Genomic DNA, 6,268 nt, shown 5'->3' with positions numbered 1-6,268 from the left:
GTCTCATGAGATCTGATAGATTTATAAGGGAGAGTTTCCCTGCACGAGCTCTCTCTTTGCCTGCTGCCATCCATATAAGATGTTACTTGTTCCTCCTTGCCTTCTACCATGATTGTGAGGCCCCTCCAGCCACGTGGAACTGTAAGTCGATTAAACCTCTCTTTATTTTGTAAATCGCCCAGTCTCAGGTATGTCTTTACTCAGCAGTGTCAAAACAGACTAATACAGTAGGGCATACTCATAATTGTGTTCCTTGGCCAGAAGAAATTCTAGTATAGTATTTCCACTTTCTTTCAAATGTGTCTTCTGTTTTTACGTCATTAAACACTTTGTCTCCCTGTGCAGTACAGCATAATGGTAAAGAGCACAAACTTGAAGTCAGGTAGACCTGGGATCATAGCCTGCTTCTAACACTCTGTATACATTTACCTAAATTACTCAATTTTTTTGAGGCTTGGTTTCTCCATCTGTAAAATATATTTAACAGTGCCTGATGTGTGGAGGAAATTGAGGATTACTAAGAAAATATACACAAAGGGATTGGCAAAGCACCTCCCAGGTAGCCAGAAGTGAACACATGACAGCTGCTGATGTGATTATTACTACTGCTTTAATCAAATTCAGAGAGTTGTTATTATGTTGCTCTCTCTATCTACTGGAGACATGCTTTTCTCAGAATAAAAAAAAAAAAAAGACAGTTTTATGTACTCTGAATTTGGCGGACGTGTTCATAGCTGTTGATTTAGTTGTGGAAATTACTGAAGTTTTCCCAGCACTGCTATATCTTGCTTTTTTGCCAGGATTGTGGTTTGTATTATGAAAGACTCAACCATATCTTTTTTTTTCTTTTTGGAGAGTCTGTGGTATACGGTAGCAGTGACAGCAGCAAATCTGTTTCACTTTTTGTCCTCACTCAATGCTTTCCTTGGTTTAGTTAACCTCTTTCTTCTTAACTCTTCTTAAGAAAATACCTTATATGTCTTTTTAATTTTGCTTTCTATATATCTTGACACTCATTTTCAAGTATAGAAAACCAAATATTGTTCCTTGAGGAAATTTTTGCACATTTATCTTTTCGTTGCTTCATATTCTCTTTTTTTCTGTTCTATCCATGACACAAAGGAATAGCAAAACCATCACTTGTGTGCCAAGACATGTAGTTTCCCACTCAGTACTTTAGTTGTGGCAGAAAGCTATTTCTGGTATCTCTAATTGAATTCCGAGCTCCCTCCTGAAGCAGTAGAAGTGTCTCACAATCATAGGCTTGCTGAGTTCGTGTCATATCTTCTTTACTCAGTCCAGGGGGACAACACACCTCCTGGTTAGTGTGTCAAGTTCCTTCCACGTTCTGCACTGACACACAAAGAAATCTGTGAATGAAATCTCTGCTGGCTCAAATCAGTGAAGTCTATAAAATTTAAGGAGAACAAAATAAAGAAAGAAGAATATAAATTTTAAGTGAATGCTAAAATGAGGTCAGCTGCTGAACTCAGAGAGCTGCTTATTGGAACTGGTAAAGAAAGAGCATGTTTTGTTGCTTCAGGGGAAGGATTAGTAAAAGTCGCATATAACAAGTTTACCAAAAATAAGCTTATTCATTAGTGGGTTAATACAATATACAATAATAGATCAACTCCAGATACTAATTTCATCTTTCTATCTTTTCTCCCATTAAAAGTTTTGTTCTTTGCACCTAGACCCCAAAATACCATTTGACCCAGCAATCCCATTACTGGGTATATACCCAAAGGAATATAAATCATTCTACTATAAAGACACATGCATGTATGTTCATTGCGGCACTATTCGCAATAGCAAAAACATGGAATCAACCCAAATGCCCATCAATGATAGACTGGATAAAGAAAATGTGGTATACATAAATAATGGAATACTATGTAGTCCTAAAAAGAAATGAAATCATGTCCTGTGCAAGGACATGGATGGAGCTGGAAGCCATTATCCTCAACAAACTAATGCAGGAAAAGGAAACCAAATACCACATGCTCTCACTTATAAGTGGGAGCTGAACAATGAGAACACATGGACACAGAAAGGGGAACAACACGCACTTGGGCATGTTGTGGGTGGGGGGCAGGGGCAGATAAAGCATCAGGATGAACAGCTAATGCATGCAGGACTTAATTGCTAGGTGATGGGTTGTTAGGTGCAGCAAACCACCATGGCACATGTGTACCTGTGTAACAAACCTGAATGTCCTGAACATGTGTCCTGGAACTTAAAATTTAAAAGAAAGCAACATTTCAAAAGAAAGCAAAAAGACAATAAAAAAGTTTTGCTCTTTGCGATGTCTCTTCTGGATTCTTCTTCTCCTCATGTTTGTTTTGTTTTTTCTTTCTTTTTTTTTTAAAAAACTATAAATGTGCTTTAAAATGTCTTCTTTCAGGTGACTGGTGCAACAGACACATGTACTGGTTTTGAGTTGAAACAATTTTAGGATAAATAGTTGTGATTTTTAAATTCAAAATGGAATTCAGACTCTATTGGCCACTAGTAAAACATGAGTAGAAAGTAATCAACTAATTGTTTAGCTTTAACTTGGTTTATAAGTTTAGCCAATGAATTTATTACCCACGAGTAGTGTTTTACTAGTGGCCAATGGAATCTGAGCTCAGTTTGGAACTGAAAATCACAAATGCTATTTATATTATTGAGTCACAGAAGAAAAGTATTTTCTTCTTCTTCTTTTATAAAACTGGTATTTAAAAAATTTATTATTTAGTACCAGTTTGGAAGAAAGTATGGCTCAGATAGCATTAAAATGTCTCTCTGTGTTATTTTGCTCTTCTGTTTGTCATATATCAAGGACTATTAGACAGCTTGATAACCTTATGGGAATATAATTAAATTGTCAAATATTTATTCAGAATACACTCTGTGTCAGATCCTGGCCGGAATTTAGAGTCTCTGTATTTGATTGGCACATTCTTTTCCACAACTCTATATCCTTGATTCCCATGGGGAAAAGGAAACACTGCAATGTAGGACTAGGACAGGAGTCTAACAGAGTAGATCAGCATAAGCTGAAATGCATATGCATCAAGTTCAGAATAAATCCTGGGAAACTTAGTCCTGATCCTTCACACTACCTCTCAGTAGGGTGGTAACATAAAGAAGTCTCCAAATCAGGTGTTCTTCCAGATCAGTAATTACCTGGTTCTTAACTGGCTTCAGGGTGGTGCATCTATTCATTTCTTTCTTTTTTTTTTCATTTCAAGTTTTAATCAAAGCTTGTATATAAGATTACTTTGTTCCTGCATCTTCTTAATTGTTTCTTCCTTGTATTTGCCCGTTTCCTTTCCTACTTGGTGAGATTTGGCTTTCCATTCAAGAATCTTTTTGCGGGACACAGGGAGGGGAACATCACACACCGGGGCCTGTTGGTGGGTGGGTGGGTGGGGGGCTAGAGGAGGGATAGCATTAGGAGAAATACCTAATGTAGATGATGGGTTGATGGGTGCAGCAAACCACCATGGCACGTGTATACCTATGTAACAAACCTGCACGTTCTGCACATGTATCTCAGAACTTAAAGTATAATAATTTTCTTTTTTAAAAGAATCTTTTTGTGGTCTTTGTCCAGTTTTAGCCTAGTGATAACCACCTTGCTGGGGTGAATGCCTCCATGGACAGCTGAGCCATTAGCCTTTTCCCGCTGTACCCATTCAATGTAGGTGACATATTTCTTCCTGTAAACCAGGACTGCTTTGCCAATTTGCTGACCTTTGTAGTGTCCTCCTACAAGTCGAACTTCATCATTCTTTCGGATGCCATGGATCACACATTGTACTTCTGTCTCAGCTCTTCGGAAAGTGGGGAAGACATAATCTTCCTGCGAATGTGGGAAGGTGCTTTGAAATGCCTTTTGCGGTTCTTGCTCCGGTCGGAAGTCACAAAGGGATTGAACTTTATTTTGGCTGCTCCCGCTTCGATGATGGCTGCAAAAGGCACATCTATTCATTTCTAACAGTTACGTATCTTCACCTCTGTGTCATCCAGTGTAATAGATGCTCAAAATACAGAGCAGAATAAGATGAGGTCCTTGCTCTCAGAGTTTATAATGTAACAGGGGAAGCACGTCAATCAACTTACCATATAAAAAAACTGTACAAGACTATAAATGGAGTGAATAATTCTTCTTTGACAGTTAGTGAGGAAGATAATACATGAGCTAGTGACTGAGTTATGAATAGAAACTCACTGGTGGTTAAACAGAGCATGATCAAAAACATGGACGTGTGACACAAATAAAAATGAATTCATTTGCCAAGTTCTAGAATTCAGGAAAGTAAATGAGGTTGACTAGACAAAGTTGGTTAACTTAGATGTGAAATTTTAAAAGGAGGAAAATACGACCAATACATTCTAAGGAATATCATGAAAATTCAGGTATTGGTCGTGTCCATAGGAATAGTGTCAGGAAAGTCCACAATTTTAGTGACTAATAGAATTTGCCAGATAGACTACTAATGTTAATGTTATTCAGAATCATGGGAGTCTGTAATATGATTTATAAATACCATCAAGAGTAAAATTAACAAGATGAAAAAAGTGCTTCTACTTTCACAAAGAAGTAAATTAAATGAACTTCAGTTGTAAGTGGTGATTGCAAGATAGTTCTCTAAGTGATCTTGGACTGATCCAGCTCTCCCCACTTTCTTGCTTATGGTTCTCAAAATTAATCATAGAATGTGCTGGGAATGCAACATCTTGAGGTAGCAAGGGACTGGCTGGAACAGCCTAGGCTCTGTTTCAGTCCCCCAGGAGAACAGGATGTCTTCAACACTTCAGCCCAGCACATCCCGTCACCCTGAGGTATAAAACCTAAGGTGGGCTGCTTTCTGGGGTTCCTCAGCTGCAGTTCAGGCAGGGTATGTGCAGATGAGACTCCATTCATTTTTGACAGCTTTTCTGAGCATTGGGGGACTGAAATATGAGGCATAGGCATTCTAGGTTTCTGTTGTTTTTTGTTGCCTATCTGTAAGAAATAAACTCTCTTCATATAATCTGTTGTGTGTGTTGGAGGGGTATTTACTGGACTCAGAGAAGCTGGTAACCAGGGAGCAGTAAACCTACTTTACCCCCAAGCCCATAGATCTTAAAACCGATCTGTCCAGTTGGAGAAAATCATAGATGCCTGTGTTACTTAGTTGTATAAAGCTTCACGGGAGTCCCAATCATAGGATATGAAAAGATGGACAATATAAGGTAAATTTTTAAATAATCTTTCTAATGACCAGATACAAAGAAGTGGAGGTAAAAGGTGAATTTGTTGATTGTAATTTGTCAGTTACCATTTTGTGTTCAGCTACTAAAAACCTCTTGCTAGAGAATAAAATTTTAATTGCACAGAATTATATAAAACATGCACTCCAGGAGTGTTTTTCAACCAGGAATTTGAATTGAGAATGAAAATAAAGAGATTGACAGAAATTAGCTCCTTTGAAAACACAACTGGAGAATATAAGTAAAATGAACATAAGAGTTAATACAGGTAAGCCTACAGTGACTTTTTTCTTGAACTTGTTTGTGACCTTCAGCTTAGGCAGGTTAGCATTAGTACCCAGTGTCATCTGATAGAGATCCTTCAGATATCTGGAGGTATCTTCAGTGGCAGAAACGAACATGTAACACAGCTCTGGAAAGTCTTATAAAATTCACGCTCAACTGTATCTCCCTCTTTTATCTGTATTCTGCATTGGTGTCTTATAACTGATTGAAATAATAAGTTGTTTAAATTTCACCGGTTACAAGATATAATTTAATAAAATAAATATATCATGCCTGTAATCCCAGCACTTTGGGAGGCCGAGATGGGCAGATCACGAGGTCAGGAGATCGAGACCATCTGGGCTAACATGGTGAAACCCCAACTCTACTAAAAATACAAAAAAAATTAGCCGAGTGTGGTGGCGGGCACCTGTGGTCCCAGCTACTCGGGAGGCTGAGGCAGGAGAATGGCTTGAACCCGGGAGGCAGAGCTTGTAGTGAGCTGAGATCGCACCACTGCACCACTTGCCTGGGCGACAGAGCAAGACTCCATCTCAAAAAAATAAAATAAAATAAAAATAAATTAATAAATATCAAGCAAATTGAAGAATCATGTTCCAGTACAAGTTTGATAAACACACAAGAGAACAGTGGAACAATGGAATTCTAAATTTCCTGTGTGTATAGATGTGAAGAGGAGAAGGTATAAATCAATTGGCAGTTTAGAGCAAATCTTTTCCTTTGCATGTGGCCCAGG

General features: G+C 38.1%; 1 pseudogene; it reads right to left on the bottom strand.

Annotated features, from left to right (window-relative positions):
- Positions 1 to 2,934: 2,934 nt before the first annotated feature.
- On the bottom strand, positions 2,935 to 5,648 carry LOC129398305 (large ribosomal subunit protein uL24-like; annotated as a pseudogene).
- Between the last annotated feature and the right edge of the window lie 620 nt (positions 5,649 to 6,268).

Source organism: Pan paniscus, chromosome 6 (assembly GCF_029289425.2).
Source record: "Pan paniscus chromosome 6, NHGRI_mPanPan1-v2.0_pri, whole genome shotgun sequence".
NCBI classification, from domain to species: Eukaryota; Metazoa; Chordata; class Mammalia; order Primates; family Hominidae; genus Pan; species Pan paniscus.
The sequence above is the reverse complement of the archived record's forward strand: the minus strand, read 5'-3'. Positions and strand labels throughout refer to the sequence as shown.